Source organism: Equus quagga, chromosome 1 (assembly GCF_021613505.1).
Source record: "Equus quagga isolate Etosha38 chromosome 1, UCLA_HA_Equagga_1.0, whole genome shotgun sequence".
Classification (NCBI taxonomy): domain Eukaryota; kingdom Metazoa; phylum Chordata; class Mammalia; order Perissodactyla; family Equidae; genus Equus; species Equus quagga.
Window position 1 is genome coordinate 62881387 of NC_060267.1, and position 13792 is coordinate 62895178.

Genomic DNA, 13792 nt, shown 5'->3' on the forward strand with positions numbered 1-13792 from the left:
AATCTGTTGCAAATAATGTAAAGTCTTGCCGTGTATGCTTTTAGACTTAGATAATAGATGCAAAGAACCAAATTAGGAATTCAAAGCAAATTTGAACCCTTTTCTGCTCGCCCGATCATTCACAAGTGACTCAAGATAACTAGTGAAATGCACTGTTACTAATCCAGGGAAGGGCAAAAAGCATTTCTTAATGAAAATGTCACCACGTTATGTCACAGAAATTCAGTTGAAACCAAAGGAATCATGCCATCTCTGAGCAGTCACCCCATTTGTGAAGGCAAGTGGCACAGAGCACCATGGTTGTTCAACTAAGGAAGGAAAACCGACGCCTCTAACACACGCAGCTAGTCTGGGAGACGCAGGGCTGACAATGTGTTCTGGAGTCACAGATTGAATTGAATAGAGTTTGAATTCCAGTGTCGCCACATTCCCTGACTCAGTGACCTTAGGCAAGTTAGAGAGCCTTGGAGCCAGGTTACCCATGCAGTATGGGGACAATATCATGTCCCCTGGTGGGGTTATTGGGATGATTAAATCAAATAATCCATATAAGGCATTTAATATGTTCCTGGCATATTGAACTTGCTTAATAAGTATTTGCTGCTTTTATTAGTAATAAAAATATAGTAACCAGATTTTGGTAAACCAAGTCATAGTTTAAATGCACTAAAGAAACTCAGAGAAAATCTGAAAGGAATCTTTTATAAAGAGAAAACCTTTATAATGTGTATGGGCGCCCCCTACTTCCACAGACTCTTAAGGCATTGGAAGTGGAAGGGCCTCCAAGACTATCTACTCCTTCCCCCTACTTTATACACAGAGAAACTGAGACCCAAGACAGGAAAGGATTCACCGGCCCTAGATTTCCTTACTGATTGCCAGCAGCACCTCTTACTGATTAGAAGATGGGTCATCCTTTTACGCTTGAGCTTGCCTGGGTATGAAAATGTATATGTGGTACGAATGTGTGAGAGAAGGAAGTTTCAAACACGCTGAAAAGTATTGAGAATTACATAACAGACACTCAAGTACCCACCACCAAAACTTAACGTGGTTTTAAATTACCAGATCCTGATGTTTGAGCTTTAGGTTTCTCAGTTCCCCAGTCTTTCTCATAAGTAAGTCTCTGTCTAAAATTCGGATAAGTTCAGGGAGTCCCTATTCAAAGGAGTCCCGTAGGGAATGGAAGGCATCCTTTGTAATTTACCTCTTGATAATTTTTGGATTTTCAGATATAGGGTTTTAAAAAAATCAAAGACAAATTAAAGTAACTTTGATGATTATAAAATAGTAGTGTTTTATAATTTAAACTGGCATTTTAAATATTAGCCCCTTTATTTGAAATGTTTTAATTCTTACTAGTTAGGTTGTTTCTTATAATAGCTCAGTGAAGTAACCTTATGGAATACCTCTGGGGCGCCTTATGGAAGATGCATAAGGACTTCTGCAATAGGATTATCCTGACTCAGAGCTTATAACACCCAGTTCAACGACTCAGTAACCCTTACTGCGTGCCCACTCTGCGTGTACTGAGCCAGGCTGTCAGACCACAGAGATGGACAGATGTGGTTCCTGAGTTCTGGGTACTGCAGGCTCGTTGAGAGGGAGATACACATCTTTATTGTAAGGAAATATTTGGATTCTTTATACCCCGTTGCAACCTTCCTAAATTGATCCCACCCCTGCCTCATGTTCCCCGTATCTGGGAGATTGTGGAGGGATTATTAAGAGGGTGAGGTCTCAAGTTAACAGTTAATTAGGGGGCAATATTGGGTGGAGCGGGCCAGTGGCGGGACTGTGGAGCAACCTAGATTGGAAGTCAGGCAAGGTGTCTCTGCTGTGATAAGCAGAACTTGTCTGGGACAGAAATAGTAGGCACAGAGTAAGTTCACAAGCCAGAGTTCATCGTCCCTTCTCTCTGTAGAAACTCTAGAGTCATTAGTAGAATGTGAGACATTCGGCATTAAAGGGTGGGTATTTTTAACAAATGCTGCCTTGTTCTGGAGGTATTCGCATATATGCATGAAACCTCCCTCTAGGCCACAAACTCTTAGACGGTGCTTACCACTCCTGAGTCGCCTTTCTGTCTCCACAGCATAATCTGGAGGAGGCTTGGCCCACAGCGGTTTCCCCAGAAATGCCCTCACTCCTGTACGCAGGGCGGGCTTCACGGGCATGCAGCCTATGAAAGCACCATATTCGCTGAGAGCAGCTGATGCGGCTGCGACTTCATAATAGTAATACCATCCTCTGTTCCAGAACTCTGTCTACTGTCTTTCACCAGCACTGCCCTACGTGCTGGAGATACAGCAGGTAAAAGACAAAAGTCCCTGCCCTTACGGACCCTATATTCTAATGGGGAAAGAGAAAGAAACGATAAACAAATAAATAAAATATGGGATGTGTCAGATGGTGACGCGTGCTTTGGAGGAAGTTGAACAGGGAGTGATGGAGTGGGGAATGAGGGGAAGCTGATGGCGGTTGCTGTTCTGCATAGGGAGGTCAGGGAAGGAGGAAGCTGAGCAGAACTGCAGGAGGTGAGGGGCAGCAGGCTGATGTCTGGGAGGGCATTTCAGGCAGAGGGGTTCTGCCAGTGGCCTGAGGAGACGACGTCGCAGGAGGTGCTTCAGAGAGGTAGCCTGTCGCCCCCTGTAGGGATTTCTACTCTGGCGGAGATGGATAGTCACGGGATGGCTTTGACCAGAGGAGTGACATGGTCTGGCTTATATTTTTAAAGCATTATTCTGACTACTGTGTGGAGAATAGACCACTGGGGCCAGGGTAGAAGCAGGGAGACCCACCGTAATCCAGGTGAGAGATAAGGAAGGCTTGGACTGTGGTGGCAGCAGTGAAGAAGTCAGGTCCTAGAGTACTTTACACACTGGATCTGGAGAGATAAAGAGCCAAAGACTATGACAAGGTTGTGGGCTGAGCACCTGGAGGGATGGAGTTACCATTACAGGTGAGGAGGCCTGGGAGGAGCAGGCTTGCAGGAGATGATCCGGAGTTTAGTTTTGGACATATGAATACATTATGGAGAAAAGAGCAAAGCAGCAGCCAGTGAGGCAGAAGAAAACCAGCAAAGTGTCGTGTCCTGGAAGCCAAATGGAAAATTGTTTCCAGGTGGAGGGAGTGATCAACAGTGTCAAATTTTGCTAACAGGTAAAGTAGAGAAAAGATTGGGAATTTTCCTAACAATTCAATCCGATTAATTAACTTAATTCAATTAATTATGGACCGTGGAGCCCAGAGAGTTTCAGTGACTCGGCCAAGGGCACACAGGCAAGACCAGCTACATAATTTGCAGGGCCCAGTGGAAAATCAAGATGCAGAGCTCCTCCTTCAAAAGTTATTCAGAATTTCAAGACAGCTAGAGCAGCAAATTAAACCTAGCACAGGGTCCTACTTTCACAAGTGTTTCCCTTGATCCTCACGGCAAGTTTACGAAACAGCTATTATCATCCCCTTTTTTCAGATCAATACACTGGTGCTCAGAGTATAGGGTGATTTAACTAAGGTCACGGAGCCAGACTGGTAGTTTGAGCCGGGAACCCGAGCCTTCACTCTCCAAGTCTGGCCTTCTTCCTACTAGACCAAACTAGATGCTGGGGGAGAGAATTGCTTTGCTTCCTCCTGACCCATCTGGGGCAGGCTTCAGTATTGAGGCCTTGCTCGTGCGTTTCTGAGGCCTGCTTGAACCGGCAGATGTGTGAGGGAAGGAAACACACTGCCCCACACTTCTGCCCTAGGGCTCTCCTCACAATGGGGTCCAGAAGGGAGTGCTGGACACTGTTCAGTCAAAAACATGATCGGATAAAAGTGCCCCCAAGCTAAGGTAGTTTCAGGCTACACTGATATAATTATAGAGCCCCGAAACCAGGGAGAACGGAAGCCTGCTTCACTTTGGTTTGCCACACCATGGCTAGTGTTATGCTACTGTGAAGACTGTGTGACTGGTATTTGAAAACATGTACTAAAAAAGCAAAGCATATGGGGCTCTACTATTTCCTTACTGTGCAATTTGGGGAAAATTGCTCAATTCTTTCTGATCCTCAGTTTCTTCCCTTGTAAAGGTGGAAAAAGTAATAGCTCACAGGGGTTCCGTGAGGATAAAAGAGATCATGAGCGTTTCTTATAAAGTGAAACGCACTGTGCAAAGTGCCATAAACTTGGGTGGTGTTGATAGTGTCATTACAGCATTCTAACAATGCACCTGTGCATTTTCCTAGAGTGCATTTTGGTGGAAAAGTCAAGAAAGGAAAGATATCGTGTGTTTATTTTTCTTAGCATTCCTTCCTTGCTAAAATACTTTTTCAACGCTTTTAATTTCTTTTCAAAGAGTGGATCAAGCTTCGTTTTCTTAAGTGGAGAAGGAGAGTTTCTGGTTTCCCTCTCTCACAGTCTGTTGATGCATGATAAATGAGTTCTGTCTCTGCTAAAACAGATGCTACTCTACACATCCAGATAACACGGTCTATGACTTCGGAATGGCTGTAACCTGACTTTCAGTCTAGTTTGGTCCAAAGTCCCTCCTCTGGCCTCCTCCACCAATATTGCTTTCTATTTCTTCATGTATAGACAAATAAGCATCTCTGGGGAAATGTTGGTGAGTGGTCATTTATCTGGGGAAGAACAATTCTTCTCCCATTTTGACCCACCATCACATCTCTGTCCTTTCATTGCTGAACTTCCTGAATTAACAATGTACCCTGTCTACATCTTTTTTTCCACACCACTTCTTCATTCCTTCGCATCTGCAATCTAGTTTTCTCTTCCACATATTGTTCTCTTGGAAGCCATCAATGATTTCCTAATGGCCACGTCCAGTGGTCCCTACTCAGCTCCCTCTCTCTGACCTCACTGTAGCTCATGCCTCCTCTGAGCACTCTATCGCTCTGTTCTTGGCCTCTGTGGTGGTGCGTTCTTCACCTCTCCCCACTCATCATCCTCCTTCACAGGCTTCTCTCTCACTCCTCTAGATGTAGGAGGTATTTCCCGAGAATGACTCCTTGATCCTACTCTCTTTATAGTCTCACCCCCTTAGACAGTCCATCCCACTGTATACCTTTAGCTATTACCTCTATGCGGGTATCTTCTAAACAGATATCTGTCTGAGTTCTACGATTGTGTTTTCAAGTGTCTCTTGGATATCATTCATTACCTGAATATCCCACTGCACCTCAAACTTAGCATAGCAAAAAGCAAATATATCTTCCACCTAAAGCCAGTTTCCTCTGTGCTTTTTTCTGCTAGAATAGTAGCACCATGCTCCAGCTTCACACCTTCAGGATTGTCTTTGACTCCACCTCCTCACTCTGCTTCTCACGTCCTGTTGGACATAGTTCTATCCACTCATTCTTCCCAGTGTCCCACATAGTCGCTCCCTCTTTTCCTTTCCTGTTCTGCCATCCCAGAAAGGGACCTCAACTTCCCATTGGAAGTATCAAAAAAGCTTCCTAAGTGGTCTATCTGCTTCCATCTCCTCTCGCTCTCCCCGACCGTCCTGCACAAACAGCCAGAACATTCCCCCTATAGCTGGCTCTCAACTGGTCACTACCCTGCTTAGAATCGTGTAAAGTTTCAGTATCATTTGCTGAATAAAGATGAAATTTCTCAGCCTGGCATTTAAAGCCAACTTTCCAATCTTCTCTCCCATTTACTTTCTTGAAAATACCCAATATTCCAATTAAATAGGGCCACTTGCCCTCCCTGTTTGGCCTCAACTCTTTCTAACACCCACAGTACCTTTATTTATGCCTCCTGGCTGTTCAGTACTCTTCCCTTTGTCTGCGCATCCAGATAGTGAGTGTCTCAAAGCCTTTGATGATGACGATGATGATGATGATGATGATGATGAGATGTTAGCCACTCTACAAACACATAATAGGCACCTGACAGTTTATATATATTATCTCATTTAGTTCTTCCAACTAATATTATCCCAATTCACTGATAAGGAAATTATGGTCTAAAGAGGTTAGGTTACATTCCAAGGTCACATAAGCTCCTACGAGTCAGAGTCAGGGCTCAAAACCAAGGCTGTCTGATTCTAAAGTTCACAGACTTAACCATTCTGTTCTTCTGCCTTTTCCTACCTGGAAGTGATCTCTCCTTTCTGAGCTATAATCACATGTGACTTGAGCTCCTTGTATGGTAAATATCACATCGTATTTTTTATTTTATTGTTCACACGTACACATCTTTTCTACAATATTCATTCAGCAAGCACTTATTGAGCATTTCTTTCTTTCCAGCCCCTTTACTAAGAATTGGAGACATAGAAGTCAAACAAGAGTCCTTTCCTTCAAGGAACTCCGTCTAATTGAGGTTGGTAGATAAGTAAATCTGAATTTAGAGTATAATACAGTGTGATAATGTTGATATCAGTATTTCCAAATGTTCTGAGAGTAGAGGTAAAGTTCTTAATTCTGCTGCCATAGAAGTGGAAAAATAAGGATATCATATTGTACACTCTCTGGCTATAATTCTCTTTATTCATAACTGCCTTGGAATGACTCTGGCATTGGTCAACGAGTAGAGCTGGGAAAATGAGGCTCTATATGTATGGAAGAGTGTTATGGATTTTTTTCACTTTATAATAATGTTAAGTTTTTTCCCTTATTTAACAGAAATAATAATGCCAACGCTTATTGAGCACCGTTTACCACATCCCCGAAGCTGTTCTGAGCACTTTATATATAATAACTCACTTAGTCTTTACAACAATCTTTAAGGTAGGTACTGTTCATATTCCTATTTTTTATATGAAGAAACTAAAGCCCAGGCATTGAAACTCTGCCCTAAGTGGCACAGCTAGTAAATGGCAAAGCTGGGTGGTTTGGATCTAGAAGGTCATATGCTTAACCACTTTGCAATCCTACCTCTCAATTCCACCTCTTTCATATTTAATAAAATAAGGCAGCAATATATTTTCTTTTCCAATCCCCTCTGTCTCCTTTCTTCCCTTTTTCCCTCTCCCTCGTGCTCTCCCTCTTTCTGCAATTTGTTGACCATCTGCCCTGTGCCCAAAACTATGCAGGGTGCTGAGGATGCAAAGGCAAATATAAAAAACAGCATACATGGAAAATTAAGAGGACACAGAGGAGCGACATCTCACCAGAATGGAGAGATGAAGGCCAAGAAGTCTTCTGGGAATAGAAGATGTTGAACTTAGTTTTGAAGGGTGAATAGGAATTAACTACTTATGACACAGCCAGGCTAAAAGGAACAAAGGCAGGCTCTGGAGTAAGAGTTAAGTTCACTCAAACTTGGGCAAGTTATTCAAAATATCCCAGCCTCGATTCCCTCATATATCAAATGGGCATTGTAACACCTACCTTTCATGACTATTTTGAGAATTAAGAATGATGACTATGGAAAGCATTCAGCACACAGCAGACTTTAAACTACTGCCTGTTATTAGGATTGTTCATAATCTCAATAATAACAAGTAAAATAGAACCACCAAATAATAAAGCTAAGCCAGGCATTAGAGTCATTTTATGGATAAGGAAATGGGGAGAGAAGCCAATGTCACACAGGCTTAGTGGCAGTTGGAACTAGAATCCAGAGCCTCTGAGAGTTCTACCATTGTCCCTTCAGCTGTCAGGTATCCCAGACTCCTCTGTCTACAAGTCAATCTACCTCATCCCTTGGCTTAATGAATTATTTCCCAAACTTTCCAGCTACTTACATTCCATCTTTGTGATTTTTGTCATAGTCTTGTAATAACATCTTCCATATTATTTAATATTTTTCTTCAAATCAACTTATTTTTACTAAAAGTATTTAAAATGGGAATTTTATATAATCATTGGAAATGGAAAACCAACCATATCACCCATGAAATCACAGGTTTGTGCTATAACAAATTGTATTTCTTCTAAGGCACATTAAAATAAATACTGAACTATTAAAATAAAAGATGTTTCTCCTAAAATTATCTGCACTGCCCTGAGTGGAATGCATACCACGTCTTGGGAAATGCCAGCCTATGTCATTAATCAGTGAGTTCTTTTCATTTCACGGAACTTCTAGATCATGTCCAAATCTACGCTAAAACGAAACTGCCCTTTGCAGTGACTGGTTTATAATTCATAAGGGACAGAGCCAAAGACCCAAGTCACTCCCTGGCCTGCCACTGACCCATGATATTCCTGTCAGCTAGTCTCCACGCAGTCGCTGGTTGAACACTAGCCTCTCCTATTTTTGCTATTTCTTTACCCTTTAGAGTTTTAGCTATTCTGGCATAGTCTATGGACTAGAACCTAACATGACGCTTTAATCCCATTTGTTTGGAAACTTCAACTCCCTGCTTCCAGCAGATTCTATCCTCTGGACTTGGAGTTTTGAGGTAGACTAACCTAGATCAGTCCCTGCCTGAAAGGGAGCACTGCAGATGAATTGCAGCCTTCCAAACGGCTCAGCCCTCTGTGCTTGCCCGAGGGCCTGGCACAAGGTATACGTGCAGTAAATAGTCGTCACCCGAACCAATCCAGGTAACCGTGACTCTGATCAGAACTGCTACCACTAGGTGGACTAAATGGCAATTGCACCGTCTCACCTGTCGACCAGGGCAGGAGCTTTGGCTCCAGCGCTTTCCCTTGGAGGCAGCCCGCCTTGCTCCCTGATTCTCTGACACTCACTGTTCCTGCTCCCTCCAAGACCTACTCTGCACGAGTTACCACTGGGGATGTTTGCATACCAAATACTTAGCTAATTGATATTCTGTCACAATCTGCTCAGCAAATGTTAGGCTTTTTTATATTTTGTTTTGTTTTGTTTTTTAGTGACACTTTGGTTGTATTTTTAGCCAGGTTGGAGAGGGAAGAGAAGGAGCTACTTTAGTCGGCAGAAAATGTATCCCCAAGTCTTTCTTGCCTGGCCTCCTAAGCACAGTGAGCGCCTGTAACAGGGGGAGCTCAGGATAGAACCAGATCTGATTGTCTCAGCGTATATCCTGGGCAAGTTCAATGGGAGGATGAAGACTTCCTTTGTGCTTCTTTACGTTTCGTATTGTCACCTTTATTGTTAGTACTCTCGTCTCATTTTAAGGAAGCCAGCCTTGCTCAGCCATGATAGACACCTGTGTGGGAGTCACATAGCAAAGTCTGAGGCTCCACTGGAAGAAAAGAAGGTGGCAGGTCTGGCCCAGCACTTTGTAATGCTCCCCCCTCCACAATTCCATCAGCGAGAAGTACATCTTATTCTTACATTTAAGTGTCAGAATGTTCTTGGTAATCAAGCGAGAAATTAAAACATACCCAGACAGAATACCGTGCTCAAAGACTGCCAGAAACACCCAGAATTACCCATCATTCTTCTATCTGAAGGGCCTTGGACTTCTTGGTGAAAACAAAAATCGGATGTTACATGTTATTATTGATATAGCCTTTATCATTAGAATTGGACATTGCACTTCACCACTTCACATCTCAGGAAACACTAACTAATAGAAGCAATTATCACCCTCAAGAGTGTGTGGTGCTGGATAGAGCCTGGACGCTTGGACCAGAAGATAGGTAGGGTATCTGTTTCCACAGAGCTGCTGTTAGCTTCTGTTTTCACCCAGTTCAGATGGGCGGGCAGCACTTTGTTCTCACGTAAGGAGGCTGGGCAGAATCTGTCAGACAGAACTTACATAACTGGGCCCATCAAACCAAGGCAGACTTTCCCTTCTACAAAATCATGTACCTGCCCTGACCTATGGAAAACCCCTTTCCCATATCCCACTACCAAATATGGCACCCAAATGGATTTAGTCATCTCTCTGAGGAGGAGCAAACAGAGTCAACCTTCACTAATTTAATCCCCCTTTAGTGGGAATTAAATTCAGACCTCAGTAATATGTGATGACAGTTCTGCTTTCCAGTCTTATATAGAAATTATGCCTCTGGCTCTAAATCCTACTTGTCTCTGACAGAGGAAGTGAACAATTGATCAAGTAATAGAGTTGCCATGTGGTAGGGAGTAGAAGGGGTCGAAAGGACAGACTGATGACAGGTGATGGGACCAGCAAGTCACGGGCTCGAGACTTTTTGTGAGTCAGACGGGGATGCTGGGCTGCGCAGGAGAGCTATTTATTTTGAAAATGACCTGCAAGCTGATAATTGTACTTTATAGAGTTACATGAACCTGGCACACAGTAAACACTATATTTCATAGAATTTCGTAGCTAGAAGCCTTTAACATCATCTAGGTGGATTTCCCGAGAGATGCCTGAAAGCCCTCTGCGGACTCAATTTACTAGAAAATGTTTCTGATTTTAAACATTTTGTTAAAGAAAACCCAGCAGGGAATTTTAGAATAACTCCCACATGTGAGAGTTCTGATTATTACTTCATGACCCTGGGAAAGGTGCTTCATTTTTATTGGTTTTTGCTCAAAGTGTGACCTTGGGCCAGTCATCTTCCCTCTCTGGATATTAGCATCCTTCTCTATAAATAACAACCCCAGCTCTGTCTTGCCTGCCCTCAGGGTGGAAAACAGGCTAAAGATGACAGAAGTGGAAGTGCCTTGGTAACCTTAAGGTCTGGTGTACTTTTTAAAACATAAAAAGTGTTGCTGTTACCTCCTACGTTCCTTCCCTCGGCAGTGACATCGCTCACACTGTGTAAGAGTAGCAATGTTTCCTCCCTCTCCATTCTGCTAAGACGTTTCTCCCCCTTAATTCTCTCCATCGAGTTACCCACAGATGGGTCCCTGCAAGAGCATTCTCCAATGGATCGTGTGTTTTTTCACGAAAAACAAGCAAAGGGCTTGTGCGGGTCACAGTGACTGCTGGGGACGGCCAGCGTGCTGAGGCTTCAGTGGGAACAGCTGCAGGCCTCTCGCTTTTCCCCACGTCCTCCACTACAGGACCACTTGTCCTAGGCCTCTGTCAGCGTGGGTGAACCCTTATGAGCACAGCAGCAGCAAACCGCACAGAGGGTCCTCATAGTCTCCATTTCGGTCACAGCAGAACCTCATAATGACACAGAGTGTTGTTCCTTCTAACGGGCATTTGGTGAGTGTTTGTTATGAGTCAGGTCCTGTGCTCGCCACTGGGGGTAAGAGATGAGTCAGACATGCTGCCGGCCCTTGAGACCTCATAGTTTACTGGGACAAACAGACTCATGAGTGTCACACACAGAACGTGTTGTGACCAAAGCCTGCACAGTGTTTGGACACAACGGATGGGCCACTGAAGTCTGTCTGAGGGCCCAGGGGAGGCTTCTCAGAGGACACGAGGTTTAAACCGGACCTTAACCAGGGTGCAGAAATTCCCCAGGGGAAAAAAAGTGAGGGGGTGCATTTCAGACAGGGGGAGCTGCAAGTACCAAGGCACAGGGATGTGCGAGGGCACCTTGCCTCTGGACGTGGTAACAGGGATGCTAGAGTGTGTGCTACCCACTGGGGAGTGGAAAGTGCTGAAGCTGGAGAGGGAGCCGGGGCCCCGGGAGCAGGCCTTTATGATGTCAGGGGGAGCCACCGCAGGGTTGTAGGGAGGAGAATGTCGTGGTCAGGTATGCTTCTTAGAGCATTTAGGTTGCAGCATGGGCTGGGCGGGAAGGGAGAGAGAAAATAAATTAACTGAGGGTATTGAAGAAAGGGGCAGATTCTAGAGAGATTTAGAAGGTAGAATTGATAGATCGTATGAGAAATTCTAAGTGCTTCTGGCACAGGAAATTAAAAGAGAAAGAAGGCAGACTAAACATTTAGTAGGGCCCACAGGTAAGATGATAAGCTATCTTGCTTCAAGCAAATCAGACCTTGACTTCAACTTATTGATTGCCTGGCCAAGATGGCCTATGTAGTGGTTGTGGACAGAAGGTCAAAAGCTTTGTTTTTTTTTTAAATTATTTTATCGAGGTCATATTGGCTTATAACATTATATAAATTTCAGGGTTGTGTGATTATATATCAGTTTCTATATACACTGCATCATGTTCACCACCAATAGTCTAGGTTTTTGTTAAAAACTTTTATTACAAATTATTTGTACAGCTGTAAAGGTGGATTCAGCAGACCTGGTGGCTGGGCCAGGGTCTCTTCTTCCCCACTCCTGCCCACATGTCTTAGGCCCACAGCTGATTGCTTTGTCAAGGAGAATGCCTTCCCCAGACAGAGAAAAGGCCACGCTTTGGCTGAGGATTGACAAACAGCTGTGCTAGGATCCCCATAGTAAGTCCTATCCAGATGCATTGTCACTCAGAACTGCATAGCTCTGAATGCTCGGCTGCCTGTAGCATACAATTGTAGACCAAATGTGGGGCGAACTCTCAGAAGAATTGATATTTGAGCTGGGTCATGAAGGAAAGCAAAGGAAAAATAAGTATGCTAAAATGATATCTGACCTGGTTTGGCTCTTCTCTAGAAGTACACCTAGAATGCTCTAGAGCAGAACTGTCCAATAGAACTTTCTGCAGTGTTCTTCTGTACTATCCAATATGGTAGCCATTAGTCATATGTGGCTATTGAACACTTGATATGTGGCCAGTGTAACTGAGGAACAATTTTTTATTTAATTTTTACTAATTTAAATTTAAATAGCCACCTGTAGCTAGTGGCTACCATATTGGACAGTGCAGCTCTGGAGCCCACTTAGCATGCCCTGATTCTGTCTCACACGCTCATTCCTTGCTTCATTCTTGTGACTCTTGACTGTCTCTGTTTTCTGCCTACTCCTTCCAGTTTGACGTACTCATTAGCTACCTTCCAGCTTCCAACACTGGTTCTGTTTCCTGGTTATTGATTTCCTCTCTCTCATCATAGCAGATCCCTGAACTATCTTCCATTTGACTCAGTCTCCATACCTCCCAACCTGTGCCATTGTGTAGGCCTAGATAAAGTAGCTTCAGAGAATCCTGTCCCGCCACGTTGGGCCCTTCACCACGTCTTACTCACTCCCTCCTTTTCCTCGGTTTCTTTCCCAGGCCACTTTAACCAACCAGGTAGCAACCTGGAATATTCATTGATGTTTTCCCTCCCTGACAACTTGAGTTAGAGGATAAAAAAGTTGTGATGGAGGTGTGTGTGTGCTGGGGATGGGGCAGACCATGGGGACCTGGTCACTGTCCTCGATCTCTGAAGGGCTGTCACAGAACAGAGAACAGACGTGCTCCACAGGGCTCCAGAGGGCAGAACAAAAGTGTGCGAGTGAAAATTCGAGCAGAAATCCAGCTCATTACGAGAAAACTGTTTCCACTTGTCAGACTGTGATTTTTGGTGGTTTCACCTATAGAGGCAGAGTTTAGTGGAGACCCTGGAGGAATGATGTTAAACATGCGCCAAAGCCAGTCTGCTCAAATAGTGCTTGTCTCCACAGTGATGGATAGCTAATTCAAAACGTGTAGGCCCTCCCCTTGCTGACCCCATTTAGCTTACAGGTTCTATATTGAGTGTCAGACTCTCCTCATTCCAGCGCAGCATTCTAATTAAATAACCTTGGCTCTTTTCGTGTGGGAAACAGGTTTCAAGCACAGAACCTCTAGCACCAAGCAGAATGGCAACATAATTTTAGCTCCTGAGCAAAATGGGTCTCACAATAGCGTCAGTACAGCGTGCACATTAACATTTGAATATGCCATATAAGGCGTGCTAATTACTCTGGGAAGAATACTTGAGGAATAAAATAAGCTGTGATCATTAGAGGAGAAAGGGGCTGGCAATTTATGGCATGGCTGCTACTTGATATTCAAAAGTACGTGACGGTTCTCATCACAGGTAAAAGGTAATTACTGTGATTATAAAATGTAATGATAGTGGCAGGAAGTGATCAGAATTTTATTGGAAATAAGCTTGTGGTGCAGTT

General features: G+C 43.8%; 1 protein-coding gene across 1 annotated transcript in view; it reads right to left on the reverse strand.

The window, feature by feature from the left end:
- HEMGN (hemogen) overlaps positions 1–13792 on the reverse strand; it is a 78811-nt gene that overhangs the window by 10445 nt on the left and 54574 nt on the right. The gene's annotated exons all lie outside the window — the stretch shown is intronic.